Source organism: Bufo gargarizans, chromosome 6, assembly GCF_014858855.1.
Source record: "Bufo gargarizans isolate SCDJY-AF-19 chromosome 6, ASM1485885v1, whole genome shotgun sequence".
NCBI lineage: Eukaryota > Metazoa > Chordata > Amphibia > Anura > Bufonidae > Bufo > Bufo gargarizans.
The window spans coordinates 110,649,955-110,667,998 of record NC_058085.1 but is presented as its reverse complement, the minus strand read 5'-3'; the positions used below and the strand labels follow the sequence as shown (position 1 = coordinate 110,667,998).

The following is an 18,044-nucleotide window of genomic DNA, read 5'->3' as shown; positions in this document are numbered from 1 at the left end:
GTTCCCCCGGCCCCCACATAGACAGAGCAGCTCTGAGGGAAGCATACTTACCTACACCCCAACCCTGGGTTCTGGCTCCTTCGCTCCCCGGCTGCAGCGCTCTGGTTCCTGTATGTCAACCTCTAGTTTGGCAGCCGCTCCAGCCAATCTCTGGCTGTAGCAGTGACACGGCCTCTTTGCATCATGCCAATGGATCATGTGACATAAGGTGGACGTGTCAATGCTGCAGCCAGTGATTGGCTTCAGAGGCTGTCAAACTGGGTGCTCACACACAGGAACTAGAGTGCTGCCGTGGTGGCAAGAAAACAAAAGAGCCAGAAACCAGTGGCGGAGAGCAGGTAAGTATGCTTCCCTCTACAGGACCGGGCACATTAGGGGGGGGGGGGGGTCTTGCCCAAAAGTTCCCCAAAGATTAAAAAAAATAAAAAAACTTTTAACTTAGAAACCAATGCTAAAAGTAAGCAGGAGATAACCTTGGCCAAAGTGTGTGTCAGACTGCAAGATTTTATGAAGCAAACAGTTTTGCAGAAATCCTGTAGTGAACACAGGGTTAATTTCTTTAGGATTTGTTCCATTTTCAGTTATAGAGGACCTGTCACTTCTCCTGACATGTAACTACTTGAATTCCCCATGTCCTACAAATTCTACAGCATCTTTTTTATATAACTATATGCTGTGTCATTCCTCTAGTATTCCTTCTAGAAGTTTATGAATGTATAGTCGGCAGTCTGCAGTAAAGGTCCAACTGGTTGTTTTGAATTGGGCAGGGGGGTTCGGGCACAGTCTGACACTGGCAGTACTGTACAGGGACACAACCCTTAACTGGTAACACCAAGTTGGACCTTTACTTCAAACTGCTGGCAATTCACATATTCATTTCTAGGGCTGGATATACATTGACTCTATAGTCAATAGGGTCTGGTGGTGAATGGCTAGGCTAGATCTGGTAAACAGCCGGCCGGATCACTTAAAGTGATGTGTGACTCTACCCTGGTGCTTTTAAAGTTAGTTTATTTATGCTTTCCACTATTTAACAAATTAATATATGCTAAGATTTAAAATCTACAACTCATCCTCCAAAAAACAAGCTCTCAAATACCGGCATAGTCATACAAATAAAATATTTATGACTGAATGCTGAAATAAACTTTATGCCTCATTAGAAGCTTCAGCATCTGCTTTGTCCATCCCTCATGCTTTACACTGAAATATTCCTGTGATCCTTTATGAAATAGGAGGTAGTCCGAAACCAATTTCCTGCCTCATTAGAAGCTCATACTTCTCATAGTAAGTCGGGACATGCTTTACCTTACAGCAAGGATTGAATGAATGATGCACTGGAGGACATTTCCAGTAATGAAAATCTGCAATCATCTATGAAGGCGTTTGGGAGCTGCAGCCCCTTTATGTGAGGAAATAGGGACAGTCCCTTTTAAAGGAGTTGTCCAGTTTACACAGGGGATCTGCCTGGAATAAAGAAGTGATCTTTACTTACCTGGCAGATCCTGCATCGCCACTCCTGACCAAAACCTGTTTACCCAGCTGCAGCAGTGATGTCAAGTCGACAACATCTGACCGCTGCAGCCAATCATTGGCCTCAGTGGTGCACCAAGGGGTTCGGTGATTGGCTGCAGCCAGGAGTGTAGCAATTAGGGGTGCAGTGGTAGCAGTCGCTACCGGGCCCAGGAGCCTGAGGGGGCCCAAAGACCCCTTGTGCTGCATAAGAAGACACTGGTATTATAGAAATGCTGGTCAAGTTACACCTCTGGAGGGAAGGGGTTAGGTCAAGGATTTGGCATCGCGTAGGGGGGTTGCCATTTAGCTTTTTGCCTCAGGCAGCATGTCAGGCAGCATGAAGGCTATGTGCTTTCCTGCCCCCGGCCACAAAGCAGAGAGAAGGGGGCCCAAGCTGAACTCTTGCATCAGGGCCCATGAGCCTTTAGCTATGCCCCTGGCTGCAGCCATCACGTGATGTCGACGTGACATCACTGCTGCAGCCAGGTAAACAAATCCCAGCCGGGAGATCTGAAGCAGTCAGATCCCCTTGTGCCTCCTGAAAGAGGGCAACCCCTTTAATATGGAACCTGTAAGACACATATCACATACACTACGTTCAACTCAATAATATGTAAAATGAATTTGTAACTGATTATTAATAATCTAAAATTTAACAAAAAACTCTACTTTCCAAGTGCAACCACAGAGGCACGTGTGAGTTCTGCGATTTATGGAGCTAGAGCACCTCTACTGGGAAGTGATTCCTTCCGGTAAGTAGAAATCTCTCAGCCTGCCAGCCTCGGGCACAGGCGATGCATCTCACCCCTGGTACACCTGTCCAGTATTAGTCTGCAGTGCAAGAAATACCAGCCCATGACTGAAAGGTGATTCTTTATGACGCTGGCACCAAACTATCACCAGTCAAAGGGTCTTATTTTTGACTGGCAGGATGCGGAGACTTCGGACAGAGAGCGGGCTGTACTACGACTGCTGGTCTAAATGGAGGCTGATTCATTCTATTCAGAAGAAAGAGCCGGCAGCTGTCATTTGTCCAAGTGTGTAATGGATCGCCTGCATTAAGGGAACATATTTTGTACGGGTGTAAAATATGACCTAATGACTGCACTAGTGGTGAGGGCTTCGACTTGGGAGTCATAAATGTTTGGTCTTGAGGGGCCATAAGAAAACATGAGCTTCCAGCACGGGTGGCGGCGCCCTCCCTGTGCCGAGCACACTCCCTTTTGAAGTGACAAAGGCTAATTCATGAATGAACGTCAAAAAAGAACTTGTTGTAGTTAAGAAAATCCCCTCCGTCCAGGAGTTTCCTATAACACACACGGCTCCTGGGTCTGAACTGTGGCCACGTGCACTTATCCCTACACACAAAATGGAAAGGGGCGCTGCCATATTTATGAAGGACGTGCGCCATTTTTAATCCTGTTGGATGATACGGCCAGCTGGTTTGGAAGAAAATGGAGCTATGAAAGGCATGGCTAAATGATAATGGTGGCGCCAAGTACTAGTGCACAACTATCACGGTCACGGGTCTAGTGTACCACGCCAAATGTATTGGTACTACTTGTCATACACCATCTTGATCCATTTGTGCCACAATAAAGGGGTTTTCCACAAATTTCATACTGATGACAGGTCATCGGTATCTGATCGGTGGGGGTCTGACACTGGGGACCCCCGCCGATCATCTGTTTGACAAGGCACCGGTGCTCCTGAGGGTGCCGCGGCGTCCTTTTCAAACAGCTGATCGGCAGGGATCCGGGGTGTCAGACCCCCACCCATCAGACACTTATGACCTATCCTGAGGATAGGTCGCCAGTAGTAAAATCCTGGAAAAACCCTTTTAAATGATTTTATTTGATAGGAAACACAAGTCACTGATTTATACTGCAGAATAAGGTATAAGCAATGACGCCATATTTAAAAATGACATCTGTCTGAACGCCCAACATAATTTCCTACAGCACGGTACAAAGACTGCCGTCACATAGAATCTAAATATATATGGTGTGCATGATCGCCCCATAGTTAGTGCCCAGAAAATGTGCCATGTTTCTGAGTTATAAGGCACATGAATCATTGGGCCCTGGTAATCAAAACTGACAGGAAACCTGGTTGTCAATAGCAACCATTCAAAGCTCAGCTTCTATGTCTTAAACTGCTGTGGAAAAATGAAAGCTGCACTGTGATTGGTTGACGTGGCCACAAGGCCAGTTTTGATAAATGAGGCTTTGACCATTCATTTATTGACTTATCAATAAGTTACAAATACTGGTGCTTAGATACCTGCTTTTAGATACACACATCAACACTATTTTGTATATTTTACGTCGAACCTACTATATAGGATATAATGTATATAACCTGAAGCTTATAGACTCCATTCACTTACTGATTTATCAATAAGTTTACAAATACTTGGGCTTAGATACCTGATTAGATACATACATCAACACTTCTGTTTATGTAACGTCTGACTGACTATGCAGGATATAGTGTATACAACATGAGGCATATATAGACTTCATTCATTTACTGATTTATCAATTTGTTACAAATACTGGTGCTTAGATACCTGCTTAGATACATACATCAATGGTATTTTATATATGTTACCTCTGATCTACTATATGGGATAGAATATATATATATATATATATATATATATATATACACACTGTATGTAGTCTAAAGTATATAGAGACTCCATTAATTTACTGATTTATCAACAAGTTACAAATATGTGGGCTTAGATACCTGATTAGATACATACACTTTTGCATATGTTACCTCTTACCTACAATATAGGGTATAATGTATAAAACTTGAAGTATATAGTGACGCCATTCATTTACTTATTTATCAATAAGTTACAAATATGTGGTCTTAGATACCTGCTTAGATACATACAATACTTTTGCATATGTTACCTCTGACCTACCATATAGGATATGATGTATATAGCATGCAGCATATAGTGACTCCATTTAACATGAAGCATATAGTGACTCCATTCATTTACTGACTATAGCAAACAGTGGGGCTTAGATACCTGCTTAGAAGCATACATTACTGCTATTCCGTGTCTGACCTCCTATATAGGATATAAATATGTATCACAAGAAGCATATAACAATGCCGTTCTTTTAAAAACGCTACAATATGCTATAAACAGAGCTGCTTAGATACGTACTTAGATACATGCTACTTGCTAACATACTCGCCAACCTAACGGGATATAACATGTGAATGAAGCATATGAATTTTATTTAGGACCTGACAATATGCTAGAAATATATGTGCTTAGATACACACACAATACACTGTATGACATAACGCAATAGACCTGCATAACATGAAGCATACAGTGACTCCATTCATTGGATCATATGTTATAAATGTAAGCGCTTAGATTCATGCTTAGATACACACACTTGTCCTCAGTACATGTCACAACTTACCTACTGAACTGGTATAACAGGTACAGTATAAACCATGTAATACTGCATCCATTCACTGACCTGATAATCTGCTAGAAATCTAGGTGTTTAGATACCTGCTTAGATACCTGCATCCTGCTATGCCATATACCCACCAGCAGTAATGAGTAATGTCATGACTTCATTAATGACATGCTTGATGATGACCTGACAACCTGCTAACACTGTAGGTGCTTAGATACATGCTTAGATACATCCAGTTTAAGATATAATAGGTGTATAACAAATCATATAGAATCCATTCATTGATGCACTGATAATGACTAAGGGTACTTTCACACTTGCGGCAGAGAGATCCGGCAAGCAGTTCTGTCGCCGGAACTGCCTGCCAGATCAGGCAAAATGATGACCTGACAACCTGCTAACACTGTAGGTGCTTAGATACATGCTTAGATACATCCAGTTTAAGATATAATAGGTGTATAACAAATCATATAGAGTCCATTCATTCATGCACTGATAATGACTAAGGCTACTTTCACACTTGCGGCAGAGAGATCCGGCAAGCAGTTCTGTCGCCGGAACTGCCTGCCGGATCAGGCAAAACGTATGCTAACCGATGGCATTAGTAAGACTGATCAGGATCCTTATCAGTCTTAAAAATGCCTGATCAGTCGAAAAAATGCATTGAAATGCCGAATCCGTCTTTCTGGTGTCACCCGGCAAAACGGATCCAGCATTTATTTTTTTCACCTTTTTTTCAGTCTGCGCATCCGCAGAGCGGAAGGACGGATCCGGCACTAATACATTCCTATGGGAAAAAATGCAGGATCCAGCATTCAGGCAAGTCTTCAGTTTTTTTCGCCGGAGATAAAACCGTAGCATGCTGCGGTTTTATCTTTTGCCTGATCAGTCAAAACGACTGAACTGAAGACATCCTGATGCATCCTGAACGGATTGCTCTCCATTCAGAATGCATGGGGATAAAACTGATCAGTTCTTTTCCGGTATTGAGCCCCTGTGACAGAACAGAAAAACGCAAGTGTGAAAGTACCCTTATAGGAACTTAGGGTACTTTCACACTAGCGTTTTTCTTTTCCGGCGCTGAGTTCCGTCCTAGGGGCTCAAATCTGGAAAAGAACTGATCAATTTTATCCTAATGCATTCTGAATGGAGAGTCCGTCCCTCAGGATGCATCAGGATGTCTTCAGTTCAGTCTTTTTGACTGATCAGGCTTTTCAGAAAACCGTAGCATGCAGTATTTTTACCTCCGGCCAAAAATCCTGAACACTTTGACTGAACGCCGGATCCGGCCTTTTTCCCATTGACTTGCATTAACGCCGGATCCGGCGCCGTGTGTTCAGTCAAAACGGATCCGGCTTTTGCATGTTAAACCCGAAAAATAGGAAAAAAAGTTAAAGTCCATAAATGGCGGATCCGTTTTTTCCATTGTGATCGAAAGCCTGATCAGGAGTCAAATATAATCAGTTTTCACACGTTTTTCCGGATCCGGCGGGCAGTTCCAGTGTCGTAATTGAACGCCGGATTTAAACAACGCTAGTGTGAAAGTAGCCTTAGATACACTCTGTCATTAGATACATGCATCCTGGTCCTTAGTGCATGAAACTTAGATACACTTTACCCTTAGATACCTGCACCTTGGTCCTTAGTGCATAGAACTTAGATACACTCTGCCCTTAGATACCTGCACCCTGGTCCTTAGTGTATAGAACAACTTAGATACACTCTTCCCTTAGATACCTGCACCTTGGTCCTTAGTGTATAGAACTTAGATACACTCTGCCCTTAGATACCTGCACCCTGGTCTTAGTGCATGGAACTTAGATACACTCTACCCTTAGATACCTGCACCCTGGTCCTTAGTGCATGGAACGTAGATACACTCTAGCCTTAGATACCTGCAACCTGGCCCTTAGTGTATAGAACTTAGATACACTTTACCCATAGATATCTGCATCTTGGTCCTTAGTGCATGGAACTTAGATACACTCTAGCCTTAGATACCTGCAACCTGGCCATTAGTGTATAGAACTTAGATACACTTTACCCATAGATACCTGCACCCTGGTCCTTACTGCATAGAACTTAGATACACTTTACCCTTAGATACCTGCACCCTGGTCCTTAGTGCATAGAACTTAGATACACTGTAGCCTTAGATACCTGCACCCTGGTCCTTAGTGCATAGAACTTAGATACACTCTGCTCTTAGATACCTGCACCCTGGTCCTTAGTGCATAACCCTAAGTATGACATGAAGGATATAGAGACTGCACTCATTGATCTGAATCTCTCTATACACATACTGACTGTCTATAACACGAGACATATACTGTAAGGCTGACTTGCCTCCATCTATACACTTATGCATGCTTAGATACCTGCTTAGATACCCGCCGCCCCTGCTGAGTGGGCTGTGTAATGTGTATTACATATGATGACTGCCTTCATCCCCGTGTGTAATGGATGTAATAAAATGTCTGCTCTGTCCGGGGACAGGACCGGTGTGGCACTCACCTGCTGCCTCCAGCCCGCCGTCCTCCTCAGCTCTGCGGTCCACCTGGTGAATGCGGGAGACACAGCCCGCCCCGCACCCTCCGCACACACACGGCCGGTGCAGCACATCTGGACAGGGGGCTGGACCGGAGGGAGGAGGCCGCTAGGGGGCGCTGCTCTGTCCGCTACCTGGGACACGCCGGCTCCAGCCAGGCTCACGTTACCTTCCCATTCATGTTCAGCATCTCCTCAGCCTAACAAGCCGTGCCAGGGCAGTGCCCCTCCTGCCGCCTAACTAATGGAACAGCTCCCACAGGGTGTCACCCAGCTTTCCTGGACTTCTGAAGGACACATTTGCTTTCAGTATTAAAATGGGGGCGGGGGGAATCTAGAAAGCTGGATAACAAATGTGTTAAGTTCAATGGCAGCCATGTGGGTGTCTACCCAGCTTTTCCTGAGGCAGATACAGCAGGAATGTAGTTCCATCATAGGAACAGGAGATGACGGACCTCAGTGACCATAATGGTGTCCGTCTGGTTTCCAGCATGGCGTCATTTTAACGGCATGCAATGGAGCTTCCAGCGCAGATGTACATGAAGGCTATGGCTATGTTCACATTTGCATGGCTTCCATTAGTACATATGCACACAACCGTATCCGTTTGACGGTCCGCAAACCGCATATCTGAAAAATACAGATACCTTCTGCGTGCAATCCGCGTTTTTCTGAGTGCCCATTATAGAACTGGCTATTGACAAGAATAGGACACGTTCTATCTTTTGCTGGACGGACATACAGATGTTTTTTTTTTTCCGGACCCATAGGAATGAAAGGGTCTGTGTGCGATCCGAAAAAAAAAAAAGTGAATTGGGCGTGAACCCAAAATACAGTCGTGTGCATAACGCTTTATATCGTATGGGTGACGGATTTCTTTCTGTGATTTGCATTGAAGTTGATACCACAGAAACGTAAAGGATAGGACAACGTTTTTTAACCCATTACTTCTCGGATACAATCACCTGAGGGCAGCTATGACCGAAAAGCCTCCAACTCCAGACATTTAACCCCTTAAACACTGCGATCAATGTTGATTGTAGTCTTAAAGGGCCATGAGCTCCGGTGACAAAATCACTAAGGCTCCTGCCCTGTTAGGCTGAGTTCACACGGGCGTGACAGATTTGTTCAGGATGCGTTCCGGGTGTACTGCGGCAAACCCGCGCAAGTAGGTACCCAACTGCAGTCAGTTTTCCGTTGTTCAGTTTTTATCGCGCGGGTGCAATGCGTTTTGCACGCGCGTGATAAAAAAACTGACTGTGGTACCCAGACCCAAACTTCTTCACTGAAGTTCAGGTTTGGGATCGGTGCTGTGTAGATGTTATTTTCCCTTATAAGATGGTCACATGGTGATGGACCATGTGATTGGACCATGTGATGTGATGTCACCACAGGTCCTTTAGCCGGCAGCTCATGATTAAAGAAGTAAGAAGAGACCGGCAGCTACGCGATCAAGAGGAGAAGGTGAGTTAATAATTTTTTTATTTTTTAACCCTCAATTGACCACCTACTAAGCATTCTGTATTAAAGAATGCTATTATTTTCCCTTATAACCATGTTATAAGGGAAAATAATACAGTGAATGGACTGTCACCTAGCAACCGTGCGCGAAAATCGCACCGCATCCGCACTTGCTTGCGGATGCTTGCAATTTTCACTCAGCCCCATTCACTTCTATGGGGCCTGCGTTGCGTAAAAAACGCACAATATAGAGCATGCTGCGATTTTCACGCAACGCATAAGTGATGCGTGAAAATCACCGCTCATGTACACAGCCCCATAGAAATAAATGGGTCCGGATTCAGTGCGAGTGCAATGCGTTCACCTCACTCATTGCACCTGCGCGGAAATCTCGCCCGTGTGAACTCAGCCTTATAATGATTGCTGGTACGCGCTAACATCGACCAATACTTATTATTGTGCCTAGGCATAAAGCGGATTTTTCTTCTCATATAAAGTGAATGACCTTTTAACTCTATTTTACGTCCAACCTGCTGTGGGGTATGTCTCTACCAGCTTTGCACATCTAGAGACTGAAATGTTTTTCATTCTCAATGGGATTAAGGTCTGGACTTTGGGCCATTCTAATACAATGCCTTGCAAAAGTATTCACACCCCTTGAATTTTTTCGTATTTTGGTGCCTCACAACCTAGAATTAGCATGGATTGATTGAGGATTTGCATCATGTAATTTACAAAACATGTTCACAACTTTGAAGATTTTTATATTTTTTTAATTGTGAAGCAAACAACAAATAGGTCAAAATAACAGAAAAAGACAATGTCCATAACTATTCACCCCCCTAAAGTCAATACTTTGTAGAGCCACCTTTTGCGGCAATCACAGCTCCAAGTCGCTTTGGATAAGTCTCTATGAGCTTGCCACATCTTACCACTGGGATTTCTGCCCATTCCTCCTTGCAAAACTGCTCCAGCTCCTTCAAGTTGGATGGTTTGCGCTTGTGAACAGCAATCTTTAAGTCTGACCACAGATTTTCTATTGGATTGAGATCTGGGCTTTGACTAGGCCATTCCAACACAATTACATGTTTCCACTGAAACCAGTCAAGTGTTGCTTTAGCAGTGTGTTTGGGGTCATTGTCCTGCTGGAAGGTTAACCTCCGTCCTAGCCTCAGATCACGCACAGAGTGGTACAGGTTTTGCTCAAGAATATCCCTGTATTTAGCACCATCCACCTTTCCCTCAACTCTGACCAGTTTCCCAGTCCCATCCCCACAGAATGATGCTGCCACCACCATGTCTCACTGTGGGAATGGTGTTCTTTGGGTGATGCGATGTGCTGGTTTTTCACCAGACATAGCTTTTTCTTTGATGGCCGAAAAGTTAAATTTTAGTCTCATCAGACCAGAGCACCTTCCTCCATACATTTTGGGAGTCTCCCACATGCCTTTTTGCAAACTCACAATGTGCCTTTTTGTTTTTAGCTGAAAGTAATGGGTTTCTTCTGACCACTCTGCCATAAAGCCCAACTTTATGGCGCGTACGGCTTATTGTCATCCTATGTACAGATACTCGAGTCTCTGCTGTGGAACTCTGCATCTCCTCCAGGGTTACCTTAGGTCTCTGTGCTGCCTCTAAGATTAATGCCCTCCTTGCCCGGTCTGTGAGTTTTGGTGGGCGTCCATCTCTTGGCAGGTTTGCTGTTGTGCCATGTTCTTTCCATTTGGTTATGATAGATTTGATGGTGCTCCTTGGGATCATCAAAGATTTGGATATATTTTTATAACCTAACCCTGACTTGCAGGGCCGGCTCTATCATAAGGCAGCCCAAGCGGACGCAGAGAAGGGGGGGCGGCGCCAGGGCGGAAAATAATTAGCTTGCTAACTTACATTTACCCCGCTGAGCCTGTTTGCCGAGCAGCCCGGCCGCCCTCACTCACTGTCTCAGTCACAGAGCGGCACGCAGCTGACAAGCTGAGGTAGCAGCCGCAGCCACGCACACTCTGAGCTACCCTGGTGTATTTAAATCTCATTTAGCATGTCTTTCAGAAAATTTTCTCCTGTGATTCGAACTCGCAACCTTTCACATCAGAGGTAAGGCATTTACCCTCACAGCTATGAGAGCTGTATAGCCAGTTACTTAAAAGAAAAAATAAGATAAGACTTACTACTGTAGATAACTTTGATACCTATTGTACAACCATACACATGACAGCTTCCCCAGCACACTGTGTATGGATGTAGTAGAGCTGGGTGTGTTGGGGCAACTGTCATGTGTATGGTTGTACACTATATATCAAAGTTATCTACAGTAGAAGTCTTATTTTTTTTTTTTTAAGTAACTGGCTATACAGCTCTCATAGCTGTGTGGGTAAGCTTTGATACAGAAGGTCATGGGTTCGAATCCCATCATAAACTTTTCTGAAAGACAGGCTAAATAAGAACACGAGCACCAAATCTTCAACACTAGGGGCTGGTGGGAACACAGGAAGAGGCCTGCATCGCATCGCTGACATGGAGGTAAGTATAAAAGTGTATTTTTTTTTTAAATACCGGACTGTTACTTTACTGCCACGGGGGAGGGGGGATGGGGGCTATTGGCGCCATGATACTGGCACATGGAGGGGGGAGGAGGGAGGCACTTGATACTCGCACATTAGGGAGCAGGGGGAGAGGATGGCACTATGATATTTGCACATGGGGGGGCAAGAAATGGACATGAATCATGAGGGGCAGAAATGTGAAATGATGGGGGGGCAAGAAATGGACATGAATCATGAGGGGCAAAAATGTGAAATGATGGGGGGGCAAGAAATGGAAATGAATCATGAGGGGCAGAAATGTGAAATGATGGGGGAGGGGGAGAAATGGACATGAATCATGAGGGGCAGAAATGTGAAATGATGGGGGGCAAGAAATGGACATAAAACATCATGAGGGGCAGAAATGTGAAATGATGGGTGTTGAGGAAGGGTTGAGACGTATGCATATATATATATATCCATACATGCATGCAAATGCATGCGTGCATGTGTGATATATATGCATGCACTGACTGCCACGTCATAGGACAATGTGCGCAGATGTGCCCAGCATCTGCGCACGTCTGCCCCTAGTGGTCTACAGGGACTCATTGTGGCCCCTGTGGAAAATATGTGCCCCCAAATAAGTATATATATATATATATATATATATACATATGTAGAGGGAAGTGTATTCAATTCCCTATGAACTCTTATCAACAGTTCCTCCCCCATGTTTAGAGTAAAACTTGTGCTGATAGCCTGTAGGATAACAGCTGATTAGTATCTAGTCCTCTTTTGTTCAGGCCCCAAACAATCAGACTCACTGGCACCGTTTGTCAGGGGGCTTTCTAACCAAAGACATCCTCTGCCCCATGGCCATGCTTCTACTCCCAGCATTTTGGGACTAGGGGGGAGGACTCTGGGGATTTCAGGAAGGCACACTATGATGTCACATCCCTGAGGAGGGGGGAGGGGGGATGTTTCTGAGGCTGATATAGGAGCCCCAAGCAAGGAAGAGGGTCTCTTGCAACCAGACTAGAATCAGAGACACATGGGAGAGAGCAGCTACATGATGACCACCTGGAAAAGGCCTACGAACTCTGGAAGGATTAAGTATCTACCTGTCTAGCCCCTATCTACCCCTCACATACCCCCTATAACCCCTTCCCTGCCACCAACACATCCTATTGCAATAACCCCTGACCTACACCCCTGATGGCAACCCCTGCAGCACAGAACCCCTGCATGCTGCCTTGCCTTGCCACACACACCCTCAATGTACACTTGCAGGGTATTAACCCCTGCATTGCTGTACAGCCCTGATCACCCCTATTGTTAACCCTTCCCTGATCTACTTGTGTTTGTGGTATGCTTACACCCCTGTAAGACCACTGTTAACCCTCGTCGTACCCCATAGGGATAGTAAATAGAACCAGGTGGGTGGGCTGTTAATATGTGTATGTGTGAACTGTTTAGTTAGTTTATGGGTGGAATTTGGGAACGTGTAGTGTAGTTGAGTACTGTATATTTAGTGCTGTATTGTTAGTGTATTGCGTGCTTAGTGTATTAGGTTTTAATAAATACTGTGTTTTATGTACAACTATCTGTGTAACGTGTTGTTATTAACGATAGTTAGTTTAGTAAGGAGCATGCAGCTAGCGTAGTGATTAGTGTAAAGTATAGCGAAAGTATTGTATTGTTGTTATATAAAGGTATAAATAGGCGGAGTCATCAATAGACGGCTCCTCCTATTTATGAATATTAATTATCAATATTTGCATAAATATTGGTGATTAATATTCCCCTTTACAATGGGGGAGGAGGGCAAGAAATAGACATGAATCATGAGGGGCAGAAATGTGAAATGATGGGGGAGGGGGACAAGAAATGGACATGAATCATGAGGGGCAGAATTGTGAAATGATGGGGGGGGCAAGAAATGGATATGAATCATAAGGGGCAGAAATGTGAAATGATGGGGGGGGCAAGAAATGGAGATGAATCATGAGGGGCAGAAATGTGAAATGATGGGGGGGGGGGGGGATGTAGATTTGCTTGTGTTGACAAAAATCCTTGCACCGGCCCTGCTGACTTATACTTCTCAACAACATTGTCCCTTACTTGTTTGGAGAGTTCCTTGGTCTTCATGGCAGTGTTTGGTTAGTGATACCTCTTGCTTAGGTGTTGCAGCCTCTGGGGCCCTTCAAAAAAGTGTGTATATGTAATAACAGATCATGTGTGTCACACCGGTGACAGGTTTTAGAAGGTCTGAAAGATTATCTGCACATTAGAGATCTGCCAGCCTCTTTTGGTTTCACTTTGTCTGTGTGTGGCTTGTATGTCCACACCTCCTGTTCAGGTGTGGATCATGTAACCTTTACCTCGTCCTATTTAGTCTGACTTTACCCATCACTCCTTGCTCTGGATAGCTTCATTTGGTTTTGGAAGAGCTGGAGTGTGGTTCTTGTTGAAGTCCTTATCATCCATCATCCTTAGAAGTTAAGTGTTCCACTTGTTGTGTTTTGTATTCCCTCCTTTGTTGTTTACTAGGCCTCAGCGAGACGCTGGTTCCTTCACCAGGGAAGGAGTGGGTTGTCTCTGCCCTGTCATTACCTTTAGGGCATCCGAGGGCCACCAGGGTTTTCTAGGTTCCTGTGTATGGGCATCTCTACCATCGAGAGGTGCCCATACGGATAGGAGTTAGGCCCAGGAGCAGGGTTTTATAGGTGGTAACCCTTTTCCTTCCCTGGTGGTGAGGCCTAGTGTCTTTTCCCTTCCTTCTTGTTGTCTTTTGGTGTTCTCCCCATACTACATCCATGACAATGTGACACTTAGATTGCACACAGGTGGACTTCATTTCACTAATGATGTTACTTCTAAAGGTAATTGGTTGCGCCAGAGCTTTTTATGGGCTTCCTATCAAAGGGGGTGAATACATATGCCCATGCCAATTTTCTGTTTTCTATTTCTAAACAATAGTTTTATTCATATATTTTTCTCATTTCACTTCACCAACTTAGACTATTGTGTTCTGGTCCATCACATAAAATTCAGATTAACAAAACTTTGAACTTAAAGGGCTTCTGTCACCCCACTAAAGTGATTTTTTTTTTTTGGGCTAGTGAAATTTGTTATATTGCGATATATCACAATATAATTGTGTTACTTACTTTGATCCAGCAGTTTCTGCAAAAAACGAAGTTTTATAATATGTAAATTCGGTCTCTAACAGCAAGTAGGGCGGCTACTTGCTGCTAGCTGCTGCAGAAATCCGCCCCCTCGTCGTGTTGATTGACAGGGCCAGCCGGGATCTCCTCCTCCGGCCAGCCCTGTCGGCATTTCAAAAATCGCGCGCCTCTGTTGATTCGGCGCAGGCGCTCTGAGATGAGGAGGCTCGTCTCCTCAGCACTCCCTCAGTGCGCCTGCGCCGATGACATCACCGAAATAGAAGACGTCATCAGCGCAGGCGCACTGAGGGAGTGCTGAGGAGACGAGCCTCCTCATCTCAGAGCGCCTGCGCCGAATCAACAGAGGCGCGCGATTTTTGAAATGCCGTCAGGGCTGGCCGGAGGAGGAGATCCCGGCTGGCCCTGTCAATCAACACGACGAGGGGGCGGATTTCTGCAGCAGCTAGCAGCAAGTAGCCGCCCTACTTGCTGTTAGAGACCGAATTTACATATTATAAAACTTCGTTTTTTGCAGAAACTGCTGGATCAAAGTAAGTAACACAATTATATTGTGATATATCGCAATATAACTAATTTCACTAGCCCAAAAAAAAAAAATCACTTTAGTAGGGGTGACAGAAGCCCTTTAAGTCTGTAATGTAACAAAATACGAAAAAAGTCAAGGGGCGTGAATACGTTTGCAAGGCACTGTACTTGAATAGGCTTCGAACCATTCCATTGTAGCTCTGGCTGTATGTTTAGGGTAATTGTCCTGCTGGAAGGTGAACCACCACCCCAGTCTCAAGTCTTTTGCAGCCTCTACCAAGTTTTCCTCGAGGATTACCCTGTGTTAAGCTCCATCCATCTTCCCATCTTGAACTAAGCCAACAGCAACAACGTTATAATCGTAGGCTCAATTGGAGAGGGAGAGGTCGGAATAGGGGCAGATACAGAAACTCAGATTTTAGAGGTAGCTCAAGGGCTAATCAACCCACGCTACCTCATCAATCTAAACAATGGATCCCTCAGAACATTCAGTTTGTGGATCCGGTGAGAAAGGGAACAAGAACAATGGGAACAAGAACAATCAGAGGGAGTGGAGGAATCATCTGCCTCCTTTTGTGCATCAGCACAATCCTCCTCGTCTACCAACCCTATTACTTTTTAAGTCAAATGCAAACAAACATGTATGCACTACTAAGGGACAGACTTCATCCTCCCAAAAAACCTTAGAAAAAACTGAGGATAAACTCACTATATTAAATCTGTCAGGGGTTACTTTATCGAAAACTGAGGTGGCTATCTTAGCAAAAAGGACTATCTTACGTACCAACGACCTGCTTTAACCTTTTCGACTGGGTCAAGGACCTTCATCTCTTTACTAGAAAACTGAGATGGCGAAAAACTTTCCCGTCTATAGATCAAAAAAGGTGTTCTGAGCTAGGATTAGAAACAGAGGATTTACAGAGGTTGGACATATTGGTTGAATTATTAAATGAGGAGGAACATACTAAGGGATATGATCACTTCACAGCACTCAGGAATAAAAGCACTAAAATGCCTCCTAAGACTTTAAGTGAGGCCAATATAGATCTATTCCTGAGATCAGTGATTAGGCATTTAGAACATATCTACCCTACTAAAACTAAAAAAGAACTACTCTCAAACAGAGATGGCAGCTTTGAAACAACTAAGTAACAGTAAGAACATAGTGATAAAGCCCTCAGACAAGGGGGGGGGGGGGGGGCAACATCACGATTCTTACACTCCATCCATATAAGGAAATGTGTCTTTCCCTTCTAATGGATAACCACAACTATGAGCGACTCAAGGTGGACCCTACTAACATGTACTCAGCTGAATTAATGCAAATACTGCAGACGGCCTTTGAACATAAACGTATTGATCAAAACAAATTTGAATATCTTAGACCTTCGTTTCCTAGGACAACTACTTTCTACGCACTCTCAAAAATACATAAAGGCCTAAACCCTCTCAAGGGACGGCCAATTGTGTCAGGCATTGACTCCCTGACCCAGAACGCGGGTACGTATATTGATCAAGTACTGCGCCCCTTTGTTGTGGCCTTACCATCGTACCATAGGGACACCACTGATCTCCTCCGGCATTTGGAGGGGGTTATTATTTAATTAGATGTATGGTTGGCCTCTATTGACATAGAGGCCCTATACCCATTGATCCCACATAACAAGGGTCTGGCAGCTGTCAAATTTTTCCTGGACTCAAGATCCAAGGAACTCTTTGAACATAATCACTTTGTGATCCAATTGTTGAATTTCATCCTTACCGATAACTACTTTGTCTTTGAGAGCTACTTCTACCACCAGCTCAGGGGTAACGCGATAGGTAGCCCCTGTGCGCCCACTTATACCAACTTACTCTTGGGCTGGTGGGAGGATACCATCATCTTTTCTGACTCTTTAGCTAACTGGACCAAGTATATCACACTTTGGTCCAGATTTACTGATGACATTCTACTTCTATGGTCAGGCACTGAAGTGGAATTCAAATTGTTCATAAATCGATTAAATTCCAACCATATTGGTCTGTACTTCAGATCTGAGATCCAACTCAACCGTATAACTTTTCTGGACATTCAGATTGAACGGGGAGAGAATAATTTTATTAAGACAACCCTATACCGTAAAAAGACGTCAACTAATAGTCTGTTGAGATGGCCCTTAAGGACCGGGCTCATTTTCACCTTAAGGACCAGGCCATTTTTTGCAAATCTGACCAGTGTCACTTTATGTGTGAATAACTTTAAAACGCTTTTACTTATCCAGGCGATTCTGAGATTGTTTTTTCGTCACATATTGTACTTCACGACACTGGTAAAATAAAGTTAAAAAAAATGTATTTTTATTTCTAAAATAAATACCAAATTTACAATTTTTAAAAAAAAATTAGCAAATTTCCAAGTTTACATTTCTCTATTTCTTCTATAAAAACATAGTAATACCTCCAAATATAGTTATTAATTTACATTCCCCATATGTCTACTTATGTTTGGATCATTTTGGGAATGCCATTTTATTTTTTGGGGACGTTACAAGGCTTAAAAGTTTAGAAGAAAATCTTGAAATTTTCCAAAACCCACTTGTACTTCACGACACTGGTAAAATAAAGTAAAAAATAATTATTTTTATTTCTAAAATAAATACCAAATTTACAAAAAATAAAAATAAAATTTGCAAATTTTCAAGTTTACATTTCTCTATTTCTTCTATAATACATAGTAATATCTCCAAATATAGTTATTAATTTACATTTCAAGGATGGAGCATGGGAGCGTCTGACGTGAGACGCTAGGCCCCGCCTCTCCGCTCCTCCGGCATGTCGGCTGT

The 18,044-nt window shown here is 43.8% G+C and overlaps 1 protein-coding gene across 1 annotated transcript in view; it reads right to left on the bottom strand.

Moving 5' to 3' along the window:
* The window catches only part of ZNF385C (zinc finger protein 385C), a 317,803-nt gene extending 310,248 nt beyond the window's left edge, over positions 1–7,555 (bottom strand). The window contains exon 1 of the mRNA XM_044298247.1: positions 7,491–7,555. The gene's annotated coding sequence lies outside the window, so the exon portion shown is untranslated. The remainder of the gene's footprint in view (positions 1–7,490) is intronic.
* Between the last annotated feature and the right edge of the window lie 10,489 nt (positions 7,556–18,044).